The sequence below is a fragment of the Mustela nigripes genome, chromosome 1 (assembly GCF_022355385.1).
Source record: "Mustela nigripes isolate SB6536 chromosome 1, MUSNIG.SB6536, whole genome shotgun sequence".
Lineage (NCBI taxonomy): Eukaryota > Metazoa > Chordata > Mammalia > Carnivora > Mustelidae > Mustela > Mustela nigripes.
Window position 1 is genome coordinate 201,287,164 of NC_081557.1, and position 23,194 is coordinate 201,310,357.

Below are 23,194 nucleotides of genomic sequence, written 5' to 3' on the forward strand. Positions count from 1 at the left end.
ATGGTGGGGTAGAGGGAGAAGAAGAAGAAGAAGTAGACTCCCTGCTGAGCAGGGAGCCAGACATAGGACTCAATCCCAGGACCCTGGGATCATGAGCTAAAGGCAGATGCTTAACTGACTAAGCCATCCAGATGCCCCAGCTTTTGTGTGATTAATAACTGCATGATTTTTTCCCACCTTGTCTCAAGTAGTTTAAAGATACAGGAGTGACCTTTCTTTAGCATACAATCTCTCAGAACTTCCTCTAATTCTCAACTTGGCTTCATGTAAAATTTCTAACAGATATTGTCAAATATTGAAGGACAGGGATGAAAATAATTACATATGTGGAAGCTTGGTGTGCCAGGAACTCTGCTAAGGGCCCAATACGACTAATTCAACACCCTTAACCTATGAGGAGGGTTCTCTTCCTATCTCTATTTCACAAAAGAGGAAACTAAAGCTTTAGTGATGTTACTTAAGATGTGTAAGGTCATATGGTTGGTAACTGGTGGTGTCAGAATTCAAACACAGATCTGCTTGCCATAATGGCTTGTCTTTTTAACCTTATGTTCTTCTGCCCCCGATTAACATGTAATAGCAAATCTCCTCCAATCACCCTATAGACGCTCCATGCAGGGTTTGAGACTCTACGCCAGGTTCATAGTCCTGTCACTACAATAGGGTTAGAGGTCTACACCTGTTTTGCAGTTCTATGTAGTTTATGTATTTGGACAGATCCCAGTGTGTCCTCTGGATTGGCGGGGAGGGGGTATGGTTTGAGTCCTTTATGAGTTTTATCCTAGGCTAAATACAGTAAACCAGCATAACAGAAAACAGAGGGTTGGAGAAAACTGCATGCCAGGCCCACTGATGGATAAGTAAGAAGCCCACCACACTGCATTTCTGTCCCTCCATACCAAAATACCCAAACATACAAAAATCTCACCACTATATGAAGTAACCCCTCTCCTAAGCTATGTTGCCTTTGCAACCACATGAGACCAAGTGGTAGAAAAACTTTATAAATGAAAAATAACCCATGCAAAAGAGGTCACTGTCTTTGCTTCTGGATTTAATTCTTCTCTCAATACATCTTCCAACTAACAGTATAAAATTAAGTTATAATTATAATAATAAATGGCTTAGTATCAAGTGATTATTCTCCTCTGTATTGTTTGGTAAAAGGTTTATTTATTTATCTTAGAGAGACAGAACACAGAAGCAGAGAAAGGGACAGAGGGGCAGGAGAGGCAGAGAGAGAATCCTGAGCAGACTCCCCACTGAGAGCAGAGTCTGATGCGGGGCTAGATCTCACAATCTTGAGATCATGACCTGAGTCAAATCAAGAGTCTAATGCTTAACTAAGCCACCCAGGAGCCCCCTCTCTTTTGTATCTCTATTTTTTTTTAAAGATTTTATTTATTTATTTGACAGAGAGAGATCACAAGTAGGCAGAGAGGCAGGCAGAGAGAGAGAGAGGAGGAAGCAGGCTCCCTGCTGAAGCAGAGAGCCCGATGCAGGACTCGATCCCAGGACCCTGAGATCATGACCTGAGCTGAAGGCAGCGGCTTAACCCACTGAGCCACTCAGGCGCCCTGTATCTCTAATTTTAAACATTGACTTAAATTCTGGTATTTTTAATAATACCATCATCAAATTAAATTCAGTTGGCTTTGGTATCTCAAAACCAAATAATAATGTCCTTCTTTTCCAAAATTCAACATTTTGGACAATAATATCTTTATTCTTTAATCACAAAATATTAGTAATTAATGTCTTTTTCCTTCATGTTCTGTATAATAATAACTGATGTCTATAAAGTATGTAAACATTTATCCAAAAAAAAGTTGTACATATTTATTTGTTCATTCAAAAAACCCCATAATATGAGAAAATGAAGTTACGGAGTGATAAAAGATACTACCAGCAATTCAACAGGCATATAATTTAGTTAGAATGACATCATATATAACAACATAAACAAAAACAAAAAACAAGGAATTGCCGGAATGTATGTTTGTACAAATTCTCATTAAATCAGAGAAAATTATGACCTAAATAAGTGGAAAAGGACATCAAGGAATGTTTTCTAAGTTTCACAGGAAAAATAGGGAGGGAGCATAAGAAGAGAATTGGTGAAAGGAAAAAGGGTGACTACAAAGGAATAGAGACATGATAGGATATCCAATGATCCAAGAAAAACAAACCTGCAGAGGAAATATGGGAAAACAAGCCTCAAGGTGATTGTAGGAAAGAGGAAAAAAAAAAAGACATTTACTAAGGTAATAAGATGGGGGTTGCTTCAAGAAGAGACTTGGATGCCAGGCTAGGACCAGCTTGGACGTTCTCCGTGGGTGACAGTGAGAGAGAAAGGGGACGAGGGACAGGGAGCCAAAAGGAAGGAAAGATGGAAGGTAGGAGGAAAGGAAGGGAGAAAATAAAAGGAAAAAGTGGAGGAAACAGTAGAGGATGTCAGTACCTCTAAGTCAGCACCTAAAGTCTCTAGGGGTTGTTCTTGCTGAAGCACATCTAGATCCTGGTCCTTCAATATCAGCTGAACTCTCGGGGTTCTGATTTTTCCCCATTCTTGGCCACATTCTCAGACAGCTTCTTTCCAAGAGACAACAAAACTGCTGAGAACCTCAGTTCACATCCTAAGAAGGAGGGTTTCTTCCTCCAATGCTTCCGAGAAAAACACAATCCCGGTAGATAAGGTAATGTCTCATTGCTCTGGCTGAGGTCAAATGCCAAGAAAACGCATGATGGAACACATTGATAGATCAACAGAAATAGACATATTGAACACTTAGACAATATTGCAGCTTACATTTGTTCTGTCATTTATACCTCCTTTCAGAAATGAAAAGACCTGATACCAGGCCTAAATGTTAAGGTCACTGACAGCCAATACTCAAACCCATGTGTGTTTATCCCCAATGTCTGCCTTCATCACAATCAATTACCAGCCTGGGACAGCGTCCAGCAGGATGCTTTGAAAAATTACTCCCTCTCACGAAGCACACTGATCTCTGTGAGATGAGTCCCCACGGAGTTTGTCTAGAGTTCTAAAGTCTCTTTTAGATTTTCCTTAAAAATAAATCACCTTGACAAAAGTAGTTCAGACTCTGAATAGATTCCCCAAGACTTACAACTACATAATAATGCTGTGCATTAAAGAAAAGGAAAGATGAAAAATACGATAAAAGCAGCAAATATCACTTGGGTTTGGTTCTGAGCTGGAAAAGTGTCCAGAGGCCTGGGAGGCATTTCAGTGAAAGGCAGGTTTCCCTTCCCAAGTCCTTACTCTGTTTCCAGTATGACTTCTGACAGTCAGCAGGAAAGTGTGTCTCTGTCTGAGCAGCTTGACGTATTCTCCAGGACAAAAACTAAGGCTGACAACATCCTTCCCATTCCAATCGTCAGCAAAAGTGTTTCCTCTCCAGGAAAAAGTATTAGCTCAATCTTCTGGTATTGGAAGTGAATACCTGAGTATCTTTACCACGCTGAGTCCTGCTTCCTTGAGAGTACCACAAACAGTATCTCACAAGACAGCTTAGGTAGATTTTATCTGAATCTTGGCCCTGAACCAAGGACTTAGCCTCTGTCTCTGCCTACAAATAAATAAATACAAGGACATGCGGTGCACTTTTCTTCCGGACCTGAAATACAGAGGGTTTTAAACTGAATCATTTATTTTCTTTGCCAAAAGAAGGATCAGTTTCAAATAGCCGTAGGCTTTAACAATTACTATTTTGAAAATCTGACACTGTGTTATGCAGCATAGTGGAAAGAGCTCTGATTGAAGAGCCAAGACCTGTATGTGTCATAAATTCTATTTTTGCATCTATATTGAATAGATTGGTGCCCTTTCATAAAGCAGAAAGTGTTTGAGAAGATGAATAGAGTAACAACGTTTGACCTTTTAAGGTTCTGAAAGCCTAAGAACATAAATCTCAAATGCTTAGAGAAAAATACATTTTAGTGAAATTGTTCGAATTGCTCCCTTTGAGACCTAATATATACATGTAAAAACATTCTTATGGTAAAATATAATAGGTATCTAGACAATAAGTATCATTTACCATGCTATGTATGGACATTTAAAATGTAGTGATTAAGAAGGGCACAGACTAGAGCTAAATGTTTTGGTTCCTATCCAAGCACTTCTACTTCCAAGTTTTGGCTCTCTCTGTGCCTCAGTTTTCTCACTTGGAAGATGGGAGACTCTACTAACAGTATCTATCTCCTTGTGTTTTGTGAAGATTAAATAAGTAAATATATGAAGCCTAGAGAACAGTGTGTGATACAAAGTAGTGCTATGAAGGGATTGTTGTTATGATGAGGATGAGGATGATTACATATAATTACAAAATATAAAAACATATTTAAACATAAGCATGTAAGCTAAAGATTCTTTTAGGAAACACCATCTTTTATTATATTCCAAGTTGAGAATCTTTCTGCAGTCATTGTTAAAGAAAACAAACAACAAAAAAAATGTAAAATGAAAATGATCCTAAAGTTCGTTATGGGAGTTCCTGGGTGGCTCAGTGGGTTAAAACCTCTGTCTTCAGCTCAGGTCATGATCCCAGGGTCCTGGGATCAAGCCCCGCATTGGGCTCTCTGCTCAGCAGGGAGCCTGCTTCCCTTCCTCTCTCTCTTGCTGCCTCTCTGCTTACTTGTGATCTCTGTCTGTCAAATAAATAAATAAATAAATCTTTAAAGTTTGTTATGGTGTTGAAATATAAACATCATCATTATCATCATGATAATATTAAAAACAACAGCCACAGCAGTGAGCAGGCAGTGAGTGGTGACTGTATGTCAGGCACTGTGCTAGATTTACAGCGATCACCTCATTTCATGTTTATAACCACACTGTGTCATATTTATCATTATCACCATTTCATGTGTTTAATGAACTGAAACCAAGAATGATGAAGTGACTGCTCATGCTTACAGAATTAATAGGCTTTAGAGCCTGGAAATAAGCCCTGCTTCAGATGGGTATAGCTCACAATCCTTCCCATAATCTCAGACTATTGTTCCAAACAAAGATACACTTTTCATCCTAACATTCTTTTTCTTATAATTTTTTGCAATTATCTGGATTTCTTAGCAAAACTCATCTGGGTAAACATTTTGGAAGACATAGAATAAAGACTGAAAAAACAAAAACAAAAAAGGACTTGCACTATTTTTGAGACGGTATGGTAAAAGAGCATATAAACCAGAATTGAATGTAATTTCATATATATTCTTTCTCTTGTTCTTCCATACAATTCTCTTTTATTATAATTCTTTTGGATTCCTGAATCTTGTCAAACTAATTAAAGTAATCTTTATTGATATTGTTATAAACATCAAGAAGTGTTTAGACGGTACTCATGTTCCTTAAGGAAGTCATATTAAGGGTGATTTTCACATAACAATTCAATTCCCATCAGAATCTCCAAATGCATCAAAAAAATAATTCTCAAATCTACTTGTTACCGGAGAAGCCAAGCATTCCATTATTTCTCACTTGGTAAACTGATCCAAGAAATGGATTGTAATAAATATACTGCTACAGAGGAAATTTTCTAATTAAATATAATAATAATAATAATTCAGGAATTTCAGGTAAAGGCAAGACAAATTACCAAGCAATCTCCAGCTCTCTGTTCTGGAGCCTCCCATTACCCACTACCCCAGAATTCCTGGGGACTCCCACAGCTTGTTTGGGTGGCCTAGATCTCTACAAATGTGTTCAGTTCACCCTGAACTAATCTCTTCCTGTATATCCACTCATACTCCTTCTCTCTTTCTTGTTTTGCTAAGCAGTATTGATACAGCATCAGCATTCACATACCCCTTAATCCCTTGGACTCTGGCTTTTTCTCAGCACCTAACTATTTTCTAAAAGGCTAGTGACCTCCTAACCACTAAATTCAGTAGTCTTTCTTCATATTCCTTAATATCTCTGTAGATTTAGGCAACATTGACCCCCATCTCCATCTTAAAAGTTGCCCCCTAATTTGGTTTTTGGATATTGCACTAACTGGTTCCCTTCATTTTTTCCCCCCCATATTGCTTTTTTACCTTTTCCCCCCTTTTTTATTTATGTAACACAAATTTATCCAGGAACAAACAGTGGATTAGAAATGGGGATAAGCAGACAAATAAGATGGTCCCTATTTCAGCAGTTCACACTCTAAACAGAGCTAGACCTATAAACAGAAGATTTTGGTACTGAGGGATAAGGCTTTTTTTAAAAGATTTTTTAATTTACATATTTATTTGAGAAAGAGAGAGCAGGGGAGGAGCAGAGGGAAAGAGACAAAATCTCAAAGCAGAGCCTGTACTGAGTCCAGAGCACAAAGTAGGGCTTGATCTCAAGACTCTGAGATCAAGACCCGAGCCAAAATCAAGAGCCAGCTGCTCAAACAACCGAGCCACCAGGCGCCCCACATGGTAAGTCTTATATTAGAGTACTGACTCCCAAAGAATGACCAGAGGACCAACAGCAGCAACATCACATGGGCACGTGTGAGAAATTCAGCTTTGTGGTCTGCAGCCCACATCTACCAAAGCAGAAAGCTAAGGTAGTTTTTGTTGCTGTTGTTATTGTTGTTTTAACCGTGGTAAAAAAGAAAAAAGAAAAAAAATATATATATATACATATAACATTAATCATCTGTACCATATTTAAGTGTACAGTTCAGTAGTGTTAAGTATATTCACAGTTTTGTGAAACAGATCTCCAAAACTTTTTCGTTGTGCAAAGCTGAAACTCCACACTCATTAAACAAGAGCTTCCCTTTTCCCTCTCCTGCCAGCTCTGGTAACCACTATTCTACTTCCTGTTTCTATGAATTTGAATGTTTTAGATACCTCCCACATGTGGGCTCACAGAATTTGCCTTTTTGTGACCTTCTTATGTCATGTAGCACAATGTTGTCAAGGTTCTCCATTATACCATTTGATGGGATTTTTTTCTTCCTTTTTCAGGCTGAATGATATTCTATTATACATAAATGCCTCATTTTGTTTATCCTCTCATCCACTGATAAACATTTAGTTTGCTCTCACCTCCTGGCTATTAAGAAAGGTGCTGCTTTGAACATGGGTATGCAAATATCTCTTTGAGACCCTGATTTCAATTTTTTTGAAAATTTTGGAAACAAGAAACAAGATTGCTGGATCATATGATAATTTTATTTGCAATTTTTTGAGGAACCTCCATACTGTTTCCCATAGCAGTTTCACTGTTTTTCATTTCTACCAAGAGTGCACAAGTGTTCCAATTTCTCCACATCTTAGCCATGGAGAAATAACACTTATTGTTTTCTGTTTTTGTTTTTGTTTTTAATTTTTAAAATTGATCTATTTGTTTGTTGTTTATTTATTTGTTTTTACATTAGCCATTCTCACAGGTGAGAGGTTACTTTTCACCTTTTCATTTTAAGATTTATTTATTTATGAGATAGAGGGAGAGAGGGAGAGCATCCAAGTTGGGGAGAAGCAGAGGGAGAGAATCTGAAGCAGACTCCCTGCTGAGCCCAATGCAGGGATGCAGGGCTTGATCCCACCACCCACAGGATCATCACCCGAGCCAAAGCCAAAACCAAGAGCTGGATGCTCAAATGACTGAGCCGCCTGCTCTTCACCTTTTTACTGAGATCAACGCTCCTCCACGTTGGTATTCCCCAAGTTTCTGACTTTGTTCATTTTCTCCCTTGCTTCTCTCCTTCTCAAAGATCACTTCTGTAAGGATGCCTTTCAAATCTTTCTTCCAAATCTTGTGGTTACTTGCCTAATTCAAAAGTCATTTCCCAGTTGCCTCTTTCTTGCACATTCCAATACAAAAAGTTTGGAAGAACAGATGCTTGCTTTATCAGAATCCCTTGCTATATTACGGAAACCATAAGATACAATTCTAGTCAAGGAGATCCAAGAAAGAGTCTGGATCAGAGTTGGTCCCCTAATGTAAAAGAGACAGAATCCGATATACTACACCTTTTCCATTTGCTGTGAGAGGAAAAAAAAAAAAAAGGAATAATTATTTAAGCTACTGTTAGGCAGATGCTTCTAGACAATATAGATCTTGTCATTTTCCCTTAATTCTATGCACCTTTTTCCAAACGCTTGTTTAGATATTTCCACATGGATAGCCCATCTGTCAAATTTATCATAACAAATATCAAATTGATATAAAGAAGCCCATGTATTCATCATCTCTTTAAGCTTTCTTAATACATGCAACCTTTTACAGAATAAGCATAAAAATATTTAAGTGAATTAATAAATTGTGACACAACTAAACATAGGATAGCAAATAATCTGTGGGAACTTTTAATTAGAGGAAACAGCATTAAAATACATAGCTCTTCCCCTTACTTGTCTATTCTTATCTTGACATTATCAGCATCCTAGGATAACATCTCATGATGACGATATGGCTTAGCTCCTCTTGGACGTCCAGTTCTTCAACACTGAAGACTTGCATTCTGTAACCCAGCTAACCTGAGATAAGTACCAAAGAGACTATCATAAATGGTCATAGCTATTCCACAGCAACCTAAGGTATGCTTATCCAAATAGAAATGAGCAATCATAAAGCCATCAGGGCATTTTACACCATGAGCAAGATGCATTATCCAAGGTAGTTAGTCCAGAGATGCACACTGCCTTCAAACCTCTCCTTTTTTCCTTTATTGAAGGTCTACTTAAAGAGGCACTAACCACACTTATAAATGTGATTATCCTCAGCAGTAGATGGATTGAAAGTCATCATCAAACTTAATTTACTGGAAGAGTTAGGGACCTTAATATCATTCCTGAGAAACTTCCTACAGTCCAATGGATTCAACAGCAGAAGACTTAGATTCTGGTGATTTTAATGTGACCCTCAGCAAATTGTTTAAATTTACTTTCCAGCTCCCTGACACAACAGGGCCCTGTGTAACACAACAGGATTCCTAGGAAGATCAAATGTGATACGGTATGGACAAATTCTTCGTAATCTTGGCTTTATGTCATTTATTTGTTCTTTACTTTCTGTGATGTCCCCAAAAGAATTAGCACTATTATAAAGAGGAAGTGATATGTGTTGCTAGGATTAAGTAAAATCATTCTCTTCTTTAATCTGCCATCTAGGAACACCACTCGTAGTTTGTTCTGATGCTTAATTAATAAATAACACTCAAAACTTTCCTTCTATCTTTGATGTTTCTGAGAGTCTAAATAGTTAAACCATTTCCCTATTAAAAAAAAAAAAAAAAAACCTTTTTCACAATTTTTGGGTGGCTGTGGCCTCAGAAGTTCTTCAAACAATCTCATCTAGTTAAGCATTCATGAATTTCCTGAGGTCAGGCTAGAGAAGAAACATTCTGCTAATCTTTTGTCTAACAAATGTCGTTAGAAGGAAAATGAAGTAAGTTTGTGAGGAAGGTGGAAAAGAATTCTTTATCCGCTGCTTTTTACTTGCTGCTCCATCCAAGGTCAAAGAATCCTATAAAAGCCTTTCTTTTTAGGCAGTTTGAATGATGTCTCAAAAATCAAACCAGATGATGACTCAGAGTTGGAAGAATGAAAAAGAGGGACAAGGTGATTCTCTGGTCAGCCCATTAGGTATAAGTATGACTTGGAAAGTGAATCTTAAAGAAGAGGGGTTTTTCTCTCTCAGATTCTTTCTGACAGTGGTTTCAGAAGACAGACCCATAAGTGCACCGCTATTTGTAACTCTTACATCAGAAAGAGAATCAGGTATCAAAATGACTGCAATGGAAAATATGGGCATGCCTCTGCAGTAATCATCTTCTTCAGTTTTTCTCCCCTTTGGAAAGACACACTCACTCAGGAAATGAATGCTGGAGTATCAAACTGCAGAGTGCCAGATTAATAAAATGCTAAAATAACAACAGAGAAAATAGATTCTTATTTACTGCTGTTGATGTGTTCAAACTGAAACATGGCTGGTGCACAGCACTGGCTTTGTACCCAGCCACAAACCACCAGACAAGAACCACCGGGATATCCAGACCAATCAGTTCACTGGAAACATGGCTAACCTTGGGGAGTCTGATACCATGAAACCGCCAGTCCTTCTCCTGGAAATACATCAATGTCCCCCAGGAAAGAATGCCCTGAGGGCAAGAATAATAACTGAATAATATCTGCAGTAAATGAGGACGGTACTTACATTTCGACTACTATTTTCATTCCCAAAGCACTTTTACGTGTTAGTCTATTTTCATTCCAATAGCAGACAGACCAGGACTTATCATCATTTTATGGCTGGGGAAACTGAGCCCTCAAATGGGTAACTTGTCTAAAGCTGCAGACTAAGTAGCAGATCTGAGATTAGAGCTTCCGGTTTTTTGCTCTCAGTGTGGCATCCCATTTGAGAAGGAATCTTTGCTGGGTCAAAGGGTTATATATACATATATATTTTAAGATTTCATTTATTTACTTGACAGAGAGAGAGGTTGCAAGTAGGCAACCTGCAAGAGGCAGGCAGAGAGAGAGAGGGAGGAAGCAGGCTCCCTGCTGAGCAGAGATGCTGATGCAGGGCTCGATCCCGGGACCCTGAGATCATGACCTGGGCCGAAGGCAGAGGCTTAACCCACTGAGCCACCCAGGTGCCCCAATATACTAAAAAAAAAAAAAGATGTATTTATTTGAGAGAAAGAGAGAACGCACAAGCAGGGGTGGGGAGGGGCAGAGGGAGAGGGAGAATCTCAAGCAGACTCCCTATTGAGTGTACAGCCCCCCACGGGGCTCCATCCTAAAACCTGAGATCATGACCTGAGCTCAAACCAAGAGTCAGCCGTTTAACCAACTGAGCCACCCAGGTGCCCTAAAGTGTTGTATTCTTGATGCCCCGTTTGAAATGTTCTCGCTATAATTCTTTCCAACACTCTGTGCACATCATTTTTCCCATAATAGCATTCAGAAATCTTCTTTTCATAGCCACTGATGGGGTTTTCAGACGCGTCTTACACTTTATTGCAGTTCATCTACGGTTTGGCATTGTCTTTTTTTCAGATACTTCTCCAGATTGCAAGTTCAAGGTCAAGGAAGCTAGTGCCCAGGGAACGTCAGTACTGTACATACATGCTAGAGAAAGCAGAATGGAGTAGGCACTGAAGCAGAATCTGAAAGATACGCTTCTGCCTTTAAACTTGCACTAACCAGGGGCGCCTGGGTGGTGCAGTCCTTAAGCATCCCAGGTCAAGGGCCCAGGGTCCTGGGATCAAGCCCCACATCTGGCTCCCTGCTCAGCGGGAAGCCTGCTTCTCCCTGTCCCACTCGCCCTGCTTGTGTTCTCTCTCTCACTGAGTCTCTTCCTGTCAAAAAAAAAAAAAAAAAAAAAAAAATTTTTTTTTTAAACAAAAAAACAACAAACCTACACTAACTAGAAAGTTTCCATTTACAAAGAGAGGAAAATTTCTCTGAATACTAACATTGCCTTAAGGATATTTTTGGCTTCTTTCCTTTTTTTGGCAACAAATGAACTTGATCCTGGAATTTAAAGTTTAAAACCTTACTTAATGTTTAAAGCCCTGAATTACTCAGTGGACATATTCATATTCAAAATTTGGGTATATGTATGTGTAAATATATATATATATATATATATATATATATATATATATATGCAGTTGTCTAGAGTTTCTGTCATGAGGCCTCCATTTGTTTCTGAAATAGTCTGAGGCCAGAGTAAGCTGCTATGTACAATTTACTATACCTCAACTTAAATTCAGGAATGAAAAGCAAAGGTATAACATATAATATATCAAATGCTCTGAATGGGGGCTGGCTGCAGGTTGAGGTGGGTGATCCCTCGTTCATGTCCAGTACAGATCCTCTTGGGAAAATGCTTTCAGACATTTTAAACCACTAATATGACTATCACTGTTCTTTTCATAAAACCAAAATAGCAATTAAAAAATATCAGAATATTTAAAACTGTAAATATCCCTACAGATCCCATATCTGATTAAACAAATATCCATAGTGTCTTCCAAAGGCTGCTTCCTCTATCATGCTTAAAAACTACAACGCCAGTTTGTATGAAAGACCAATAACTGAGTGAATTCACACACCGAATTCCTCAGGACGTGGTATAAGGAACAGCTGCCACCTTAACATTTGGCTCCAACTTCAATGAGCACATCTTAGAGGACAGCTTGACTTAATGCCATGAAACCTAAGTAACCTGGCTCATGGCAACATGAGAAGAAAATCTTTGTGGTGTAGAAACAGATGTCCCTTAACAGTGTTCAGGATGTGACATCACCTTCTGTTTTGGTGTACATGACTCCTCTTGGTAAGTTTAAAAATAATTTTCACGTGAATTTAAATACCAGCCTGAACTTAGTTGTAATTATTCCATTCAGATGGCTCTAAGGAAAACCTACGTTTCTTTAGAATTTCCTTTTGTTCCTGCTGGGCTGCCTATATAAACTTAAGGTAATTAAAAGCTATTCCTAGCTGAAGAGGTCTAACTTTTTAAATCACTAGTTTCTGCTCCTTTCTCAACAGAAGAAATGTTTTGGCAACACGTCACATCTCAGCCCTGCAAAACCAAGAGAGAATGGGAAGCTGAAACCAGACACGTGTCCTCAGTGCCCAGGTCTGTCTGCTTCTGGGGTGGCCCTCCGCAGATGGGGCATTCACTAAGCCTCCCCATGCACATCAGCTGGGCCAAGAGCGCTGCCGCCTGAACGAGATGGGGCAGACCAGCCACTAAAGGCTTGAGACACCGAACAAATGGTAACAACTGGGGGATACTTGAAAACTGTAGGACTGAGAGAAATAAACTGAAGCAGAAATAGCTCCGTTCAGAGCCCAAGTTAGACTCACATATTGCAGCGGTCAGTAATCTTAGCAGGTAGAAGGATAAATGCTCCTAGGTTGACGTTGAACTACAAGTCACTGTACAGCTTACTGTCTCTAATGTAGCATGGGAAGCTTGTGCTTCCTCCTGAAACTGCAGGTCCTAGAGACGCCTATGAGTGCCCCCTCAGTTGTTTCGGGCAGTTCCCAGGGGGCTTCATCAAGTATTACAGATGATTGCCATTTTCCTCCTCTTCTGCTCTGACCCGGCTCAGTGATGTTCTCGGCTGCTTCCTCCATTCCACACAGGTGATCCCTGACGGTGGGTCCTTCCCATCTCCCCAGGCACTGAAGCCCCTGCCCTGTCCCCACCAGTCCTCCTCCAGGCTGCCCCTTGTTAATGACAGTTCCCTTTCCTCCAGGACCACCCATAGACCCGCTGCATTGACTCTCCAGGACGCAAAAGGAACACTCTTCTTAGGACAATCTATTTTGTGTAAAGTAATGGGAATGATGGTCAGTTTTGAAAGATGCATTTATTTTATTAAAAATAAGGAAAGCTTTCAGAAAATCCATTGACATGACTGTGTTGTAACTATTGTAATTCATGCTCTCTTTTCTCTCTTTCTTTCCTCTGCCCCCATCATCCGACCCCACCTCCCCCACCCAATCCACGGCCTTCGTTCTCCGGCATTTTCTACATACTCATGACAGTCATCCACAATTGTGTATTTCTTAAAGACAAAACCAACGCACACATGTATATAAAGGCATTTTTTATTATTAGGGTTTTTTTTTAATGGAATTATATTACACACCCTTTTTGGCATCTGCTGTTTTCAATTTCACAGTCCCTCCTGAACCTTCCAAGTCTGCTTTTAGAGCTCCGATTAATTACGACCACTTTTCCTAAGGTTTCCTAATATCCCTAGTTTGGACACACCAGAATTGATTCATTCGACATTCCACTACTGATAGGCATTCACCCTGTTTCCAATTTTTCACTATTTGAGCAATGCGCAAACATCCTTTTCCATATATCCTCAAGGACAAGTCTTTTACTTCTAAGAGGTTAATAACCAGGAGTAACATTGCTAAATCAAAATGGACACTTACTTTCCATTTTTATAAATGCTGGAAGATTGTTTTTTTTTTAAGTTATAAAATTTCACATTAAATCAGCAATGCATGACAGTACACTTTTTCCCACATCCCTGCCAGCAATGGTCTTTAACTTTTTTGTCAGTTTAGGAGTAAAAATTGATGATCACATTGCTATCTTAATTTTGTGCTTCCAAGAAAATATAAAATGTTTCCAAGAACATTTTTTAACATGGGGCTCAATCCCAGGACCCTGAGATTATGACCTGAACCAAAGCCAGAGGCTTAACCCACTGAGCCACCCAGGAGCCCCACTAATACTTTTTGTATTAAACAATCCTTCCTTCTCGCCTGCTAAGTTGAACCATTTCATGGAGTTAATTATCATGTATCCTGGAATCTGCTCTTGGATGTGATATTCTCTCTTACTTCTCTGTTCGTTCATTCTTATAATCAAACCATATATATTTGACTGCAGTAGCGATATGTTTTGTTTTGATGCCTGATCAGGTAAATCTTACTATTTTTAAAATGTTCTTGGCTATCCTTGGATATTGATTTAATAAAGTAAATTTTAAGATCATTGTATCCAATCCCCCAAATCCTTCTCCTTAAGAATACTTGTATTTTATTTGAAATTATATTAAATTTATAAATTGAGTTTAGATCAGTTTTATGCTAATTATAATTTTTTTCTAACACAAGTTTTCCTATTGGTAATGATCTTATTTTATAGTCTTCAATAAGACTTTATACTTTTCTATGTAATTTTTTCTATAAAAGAAGGAAGCTATTGATTTTAAAATATGCTGATATTTTTTATAACCAACCAACTTATAAAATCATATTTGGTCTTTATGTAAAGTCTCTTGGGCTTTCTATATATTTTAGTCATATTAATAGAGAAATAGTTTTGCTTTTCACCTTCCAAATTTTATATAAGTAATATAATTTTCTCATTGTATTTTCTACTGTCTCCAAGAAAACGTTGAACGATAATGTTGAGAGTGGTTAATCTGGTGTTTAGTTGAAATGACTTTACCATTGCATTGTTTAGAACATTTATATTATCTTATCAGGATAGATTTTTATATTTCTATAATATAATCTATTTCCTTTTTATTAGATGTGGCCACTAGATTTATTAAATGCATCTTTAGCATCCATTAACAGAATCAAATGAGTTTTCTCCTTAAGTTATTAATAAAATGGATCTTTTTTTAAAAGATTTTATTCATTTATTTGACAGAGAGATACACAGCAAGAGAGGCAACACCAGCAGGGCAAGTGGGACATGAAGAAGCAGGCTTCCTGCTGAGCAGGGAGCCCAATGCAGGACTCGATTCCAAGACCCTGGGACCACGACCTGAGACAAAGGTAGATGCTTACCAACTGAGCCACCCAGGTGCCCCAATAAGATGGATCATGTTGATAGATATATTGATACTGAACCATTTTTGTTTTTTGAATCATATTTTTCTCTTTCCACACAGATGAACTCTACTGAATGCTATTTCAATAATTTATGTACCTTTGTTTTTAATTGAAATTTGGTTCTTGCTTTAAAAAAAAAAAACACTCATCAGATTTGGGTATTAAAGTGCACCCTAGGGGCGCCTGGGTGGCTCAGTGGTTTAAGCCTCTGCCTTCAGCTCAGGTCATGATCTCAGGGTCCTGGGATCGAGCCCCACATCCGGCTCTCTGCTCGGCGGGGAGCCTGCTTCCCTTCCTCTCTCTCTGCCTACTTGTGATCTCTTTCTGTCTATCAAATAAATAAATAGAAATCTTTTAAAAAAAAAATAAAGTGCACCCTATGTTGTAGGCTGTATTCTTAGATGAAACCTAATTGCCTAAATTTTCGCTCTCTTATGATGAGACATTAGAGAGCTTCCTAAAACTTCTGGGCAACACCCATCAAATAAGATTTATATAGACATGACTATATAGACATATGACTATATGCATTATGGACTCAATGCACTCAAACAAGAATTACCTGGCAACTCCCCCAACCACTCTTTCCAGTGATAGCTCATGCTCAAAAACTTACAAGAGTAAAAACTTAAAAGCCATTCTTGAATATTCAATGGAAGTAGGCCTCAGTCGAATAAGAGTCCATAAAGAAACACAGGGTAAATTATGTTTCTCTATGTTGTGACTAACATTAATTAAGTGTCCCAGCTTTGAAAAGAGAATGGATAGTGGCCCCTACCTCATCATTTCTATTTTAATTGGAAAAAGGCAAATTAATTCTAGGTATTGTTGTGTTGTTGTTGTTTTCAACTAGGTTAAACAAAGTTTCTACAACTCACACATTTGTAGATAGCCAAGTGTGAAAATACTCAAAACACAGTTCTGCTGAGCTACATGAAATAAGGATGTGGGCCCTTTAGAGTCAAACAGCTACTCTGCGAAGGCCAAAGATTTTTTTAAGAAACATACTTTACTTCACGAGTCAATTTGTTTTCTTATTTCACTCTCAAAGAGCCAGTCTTTCTCCACGCCAACATCATTATTTTCTAATGGAAAGTAAGGAGGTATTGAATACTCTTTCCTCTATGGTGGGCGCTCAAACAAAAACAAAAACCAAACAAATCCCTGGACAGTTGATACAGAAGGAGTACTGTGCAAAGGCAGACAGTAGCACAGAGAGAAAACAGGAGTAAGAGAGAAAGGAAAACCGATGTAAAGGGTAGCATGGAGTGTAATGTACTTGCTATGTGAACAACAGAGGAGGGAAAAAGGTAGAGATGGAAATGCAAATATACAGAGAGTAGGATAAGTGCTAAAGGAAAGAACTTAAATTGGTAGTACTTCTGCTTCTGGTTAAGATGCAAAAACTTGCAAGAGAGACCGTCACCCCTATAGGAACACTAGGAAGTCAGATACACTACCCAATCAGTTTTTGCTAAACCCATCAGAAAACTGAGGGTGTAAATAAAGCAAAATAAAATGCAATCCAGGGAATGACAGGCCCTTCTTGGAGGAAGAAATGCCCATGGCCCTGTATTATTCCTGACTGAATAGCAGGGGGAAGACAATATTCCACAGACACCAGCCGGATTTGCAATAAACTTTTAATGATCACATTACCTGGCATGAGAGATCTGAATCCCGCGGAGCCCTAGGCGTAGCATGGGTCTTGCCCAACCACCTACTCCTTCCCACTGAAAGTCACATACTTAAGGAGTACATTTCAGTATGCAGGAGAGCTGAGAGAATCACCAATGCGCTGCACAGGGCTTTCTCCAATGTGAGGCAGAAGAGCAGAGGTTGATTCCCCCCACCCCCAGCCCACCCCCCAACGCACAGTAGGCTGAAGCTTGAGAAAGAGGTGAGACTGCTACAAAACGAAAATATTGCTAGGGGAATCCAAGGCTGTTTTAACTTACAGAGACAATTAATGTGATTCATTACATTAACAGAATAAATAAGAAAAACATTTGAGCATCTCAGTATATACCAAAAAAAGTCACTTGACTAAACTCAACACTATTCTTGATAAAAACTCACAGGAAATTGGGGATAGAGGGAAATCCCTCAATCTGAAAAAAGACATCTATGAAAAGCTACAGTTAAGATCAGCTCTACTGAAAACAGTTTAAAGCTATATTTTTAAAAATACAACCATGAAAAACTATAAAAAATACCTAAGTCTTAAAATGTATTATGACCATACAAAAATGATCTGAACACAAATATATGGCTAATAAAATTTAAATACCTATATAAATGGAATGATATGCCTACCATACTTACAGATCAACAGACTCAATATTGTTAAGATGTCCATTCCCTCCAAAGTAATCTACAGATTTAACACAATTCCATTCAAAATCCCAACAGTCGTTTTGAAGAAGTTGAAAAGCTATTCTCAAATTTATATGGAAAAACTAAGGCTCTCAGAGGCAAAACAAAAACAAAAACTTTGATAAAAAGAACAAAGCTGACAAAGATAGAGGACTTAAATTACCTGATTTCAGGACTTACTATAAAACTACAATAGTCATGTTACATCATGAAGCTAGACAAAATGATCAATGGAATAGAACAGATCATCGAGAAGTAGATCTACATCTATCAGTAGACAATTGAATTTCTAGTCAAAGTACCCACTAAATTTAGTGAGGAAAAAAGTATTTTTGACAAACAGTGCTGCAATAACTTGATATCAACATAGGGGAAAATGACTTTGACTCCTATCTCATTCATAAATGTAAAGGCTGGAACAATAAAACACTCTTGAGGAAGGACCCTGGAGAATAGTCTCATGTCCTAAGACATAATGATCTTTGGAGGCACAAAAAGCACTAATGAAAAGATTGATAAACTATACTCAGAATTTAAAGTCAAAATACATCATTAAGGAAATTATAAGACAAGCCAAAGAGAGGAGAGAGGACTTGTAACACATATATCCCCCCCCTTTTTTTGGTAACACATATATTTATAAAAGCACTTACATCCACATATATGAAAAGTTCCTTTAAATTAACAATAAAAAAACTCATTTTTTAAAAAGGGAAAAGTCTTGAGCAGAAATGTCATTTGAAAAAAAAAAGAGGGGGGACGCCTGGGTGGCTCAGTTGGTTAAGCAGCTGCCTTCGGCTCAGGTCATGATCCCAGCATCCCGGGATCGAGTCCCGCATCGGGCTCCTTGCTCAGCGGGGAGCCTGCTTCTCCCTCTGCCTCTGCCTGTCATTCTGTCTGCCTGTGCTCGCTCTCTCCCCCTTTCTCTCTCTGATAAATAAATAAAATCTTTAAAAAAAAAAAAAAAAGAAAAGAAAAGAAAAAAGAGGGGTTCCTGGGTAGTTCAGTCAATTAAGAAAGCATCTGACTTTAGCTCAGGTCATGATCTCAGGGTCCTGGGATCAAGTCCTGCTTCTGGCTCCTTGCTCAGTGGGAAATCTACCTGTCCCTCTGCCCTTCCTTCTATCATTTTCTCTCTCTCTCTCAAATAAATAAGTAAAATCTTTAAAAAAAAAAAAAAAAAGATAGATGAATGGCCAATAAGCAGAGGAAAAGGTTCTTAACGGAGTTAGTCATCAGGAAAATGCAAATTAAGACCCAATACGATAACCACTTCATACCCACTAGAATGCTAAATGAAGATCGACATTATCATCATTGGTGAAGTTAACACAACTCTCACACAGAAGAGTAGAATAAAGTTATACAATAACTTTGAAGAACAGTTGGCAGGTCCTAGAAAAGTTAAACATACATCTGCCCTATGACTTGACAATTTTAACTCCTCAGTATTTACCTCTCAAAATAAAAACAAATATCTACATGAATACTTGTACGGGAATGTTCATAGACACTTTGCTCATTGTTGTCAAAAGTAAAAGTAATTAAATGTAGAGAAATGTAAATAAGAGAATGAATAAACAAATTGTGGTATCACAACAACATAATACTATTCTGTAACAATTCCATTTAGCAACATATATGAACCCCCAAAATATATGTTTAATAGGCACAAGAGAACACATATTATATGATTTTATTCACTTAAATTTCAACAAGCAAAACCAATCCATGCTGGTATATATGGAAAAGTGGTTGCCTCAGAGTATGTCGAGTGGCTATTGACAAGAATGGGGCACAAAGGAACTTTCTGGAATGATGGAAATATTTTACATCTTACATTGGGTAGAGGTTATGTGGCCCCATGCAACTATCAAACTCAGTTTGAAGTTTAGATCTATCCATTTTGTTATATATAAATTAATCCTCAATAAAATATAAATTTGCTCTTTGTAAATACATACCATTCATCAACAGATAAAAAAGGAAGTGAAATTATTTGTGGAGGGCAGCAGTATTTTAGAATCCTCAACTACTTCTGTAAGGAATTGATAACTCCTCTTGCAAACTATGTTACAATGGAGACCAGAGCATTACAAAAGGCAAACTGAGCTAGCAAGCTGAGAGGACCATGCAGTATATATAACAGGAAAGGGCCAGGTGGTCAAAAGCAAAAGTCTAAGACATAAACTTAACCATTTTACAACAGGTAATAACAGCTATTTTTTCAAGAATACTAGCTGGCCACTGCATAAAACTTATTTAGACATTTACAATTAGTTATTCATGCTTAATCTAGGTACTTAGACATTTTGGATATATTTTTTTCCCCCACACTGGCATACTGACATTTTTTCCCTCAATGAATCAATTTTGAAGAGCCAACTGAAGAATGCTTTTAAAGCATCAGCTGAAGTCAAAATGCCATCGTGTGGAAGCGGAAATGAGGGTAACCCTAAGAACATATGTATCCTGCCGAGAAGGAAGGATCTTTGCCTTGGCCTACTGAAGTTTGCAGAATCTCTAATTTTTCATCTTTAAAATGGGCAAGGTAATACTTCCCTCAAAGAATTTTTTGGAGATTAGAGAAGACACCATGTATAACATATTAAACACAGCGCTTGGCATGTTCTTAGTGATCAATTTTATCAATTTCTTTTTCTTACCAGCTGCTCTATATCTTCTACAAGGAGAAGACAGGCTTAAAGAATTTGTATCTCAATGAATATAATTAGACCTAATCTTCTAAGAAGTTAGTGTAGAAAATCAAACAGAGTCAAAGTATACTAAATGTAAATCATTTTCTTTTCCATAGAGAAACACAAAAAACTTAACTAGACACTTCTATGTAAAGAATTGTGCTATAGATTAGCTTCCTTGGACATATAACTCACACAGTATAATAAATTTACATCCAATCTTGACAAGATCATTTTTTTCTGAAAGGTACAAATGGAGTATTGCTAGTAACTAGCAGTAAAAAATATCCTAGGACATATATCCTCACCTGAGAAATGTTCCATATTTACTGTACACAGGACTCTGTCCTATAAACTAGACATCTAACAAGTTGGGGTTGGAACAAACATTTATTTCCTCTAAGATCTAAACAAATGCAGCAATGTGAACGTCTGCAAAATACATAGAAATTCAAATTTCTATCGCGAGCAAAGCCAATTTTGTGACCTAATTATATGTTAGCAGATTGATGGCTATCCTCAGTGTGGTGTTGAGTCTTGTTCAGTATCTTCCAAAACACAAGTTGCATGAGAAGGAAGGAAAAAAGACGAAATTTGATGTTCTTTTCCTATGTAAATTTCACCCTCTTCTGAGTTCTTTCTGAAAGTCCCAGCTTGATTCCATAGGGCTGATTGTGTCTATGTTGTTTCAGTTTCCAGGAAGTTTAAAACAGAGCAATTAACTTCAGTATACATCCAGAAGATATATACTGTTTGAACACTTCACTGTTTGAACTTGGGCTCTCCTATCCTAGCCATAGGCTTCAATTTCAAGTTAAAGTCCCTACCCAAACAGCTGGATGGGAGAGTTGCCCATTCTGAGAAAACAGTTTCCTCACAAAGAGGAAAATAGTAAAAAGGTCACTCTGATTTTAATAATGACCCTGTCATCCACCATAACCCACCTCCCCACCTGCCAAGCATTATCTATCCACCTGCCACAGTGTAAGACCTCCTGCGGTGAAGCAGGAGGATGAAGGATGTGGGAGGAGGAAACAACAATGCTTGTGAATGGACAGACTCTTCTCATTGGTTACAGTGATGAATTGCATATTTGCTGAAGTTACTCAGTGAGATAATCAATCTTAGGTCTAATGTTTAGAAGCATACAAGAACAACCAGTTACATAATGGCTGTATCAAGGGCATAGATGAAAGGTTATCATTTCTCTTTAAAAATATCTAATATTAATAGGCATTTTAATGGATATGAAATGGCAAAGTAACACATTTATTTGACTGATGAATTCCAAGTAATGATAAATTCAATAGGAACGGGCAAGCAACTTAGTCATCTGACTCAACTCATTAGTTTTTAGTCAGTAGAAAATCTCATTGTTCTGGGTCAGCCTAACATGATCAATGATTTGTTAGGATCAAATATTTAAACTACTTTTAAATACATGCAGAAAATTTATTAATTTTCTAAAACACATATGCATATTCTCATTTCTTAGGCCTTAAAAGTGATATGATCTGAAATTTTTTAGGTTGTTAAGTGCTCACAATTATAAACTGTACTTGAAGACCACTTCCTGCGTCCCCCCCCTGCCCACCCCCAACCCAAAGAAAATCTTAAGAAGTCAGAGAACAAGGGCCAGGATAAAGACTGTATGTCCATGAGTACTATTAGCATATTAATAAACTGTATTTCTATTTACACTTCCATCACCGGGGCTAATTGTTAGTTATTTTGAGGAAGAGGTTATGCCTTAATTAACAGCTCTTAGTAAGTGAAAGCTGGTTGCATTTCTTAAGTATGTTCACATTTCACAGTCTTATATCATAGCAGGGATCCAGTTCATCCAATACTTTTATGTGATGACACCTCTGATCAAGGAAGGAAGTCTTTAAAAGGCCTTAAATAATTAGCTTCCAGAATAGAAGCCGACAAGAAGCATAATTAATGAGTAAGCTAATTATCTATCCATAAAGCATTAACATCCATGCACATTTTAAATGAGGGAGAGTAAAGGGAATAGAAATACCTTAGATATCTAATATTTCTCTCATGTTTCTAAGGACTTCACAAACTCAAGAGTTCAGGAGAAACATTCATTTCTGTAACATTCATTTCTGTAAGGTCTAGAGGTTCCTAGACCTCTGCCCTTGCCATAGTCTACCCCCAACTATGCCTTGGGACTGCTGGGGGGACTGAATCTGATTGTGTGCTTGGAGGAAGAGAAAATCCCACAGCTCCCATCACCTAATCATTTCTCTGCTTACTAGTCCCCTGCACAGCTGCATCAACTCCTCCCACTACCTATTTGAACCATAACCTACCTGAGGGCAGAGTTTAAAGTGACATTTTCCCCAGACAAGGTATGGGTGATTCTCTATGTCCAGCAGGACCGCTTAGTCTCAAAAGGAACTCTGGTGGAAACTAAAGGCCTCTTGGCCTTCAGAGTGTTCCCTGACATGTGTTTCCTATGGATTATCAACAGTGCCATGCTCTCCTGCCTTGAAACCGACAGAGCTTCACCAGGACTGGAAAAATTTAAAGGAGAGGGCCCCTTTTAAGCCATTCCCTTTTCAGCACCTACCCAAGAGCATTATCTTCTGTCCAGGAATTTGAAGAATGGCTTCTAGAGACAGTGTGGGGTCCTTGACTGTCTAACCAGGCAGTCTGATACAGATGGAAGAAAAGTCAGACACTGCAGGAAGACCAAAGAATTTAGGACGAAAGAGCACGGGGGCTTTACATGACCTCCCCACAAGGAGGCCAATTAAAATGTGTGCCTA

General features: G+C 38.2%; 1 protein-coding gene across 6 annotated transcripts in view; it reads right to left on the minus strand.

Moving 5' to 3' along the window:
* INPP4B (inositol polyphosphate-4-phosphatase type II B) overlaps positions 1-23,194 on the minus strand; it is an 822,310-nt gene that overhangs the window by 316,436 nt on the left and 482,680 nt on the right. The gene's annotated exons all lie outside the window — the stretch shown is intronic.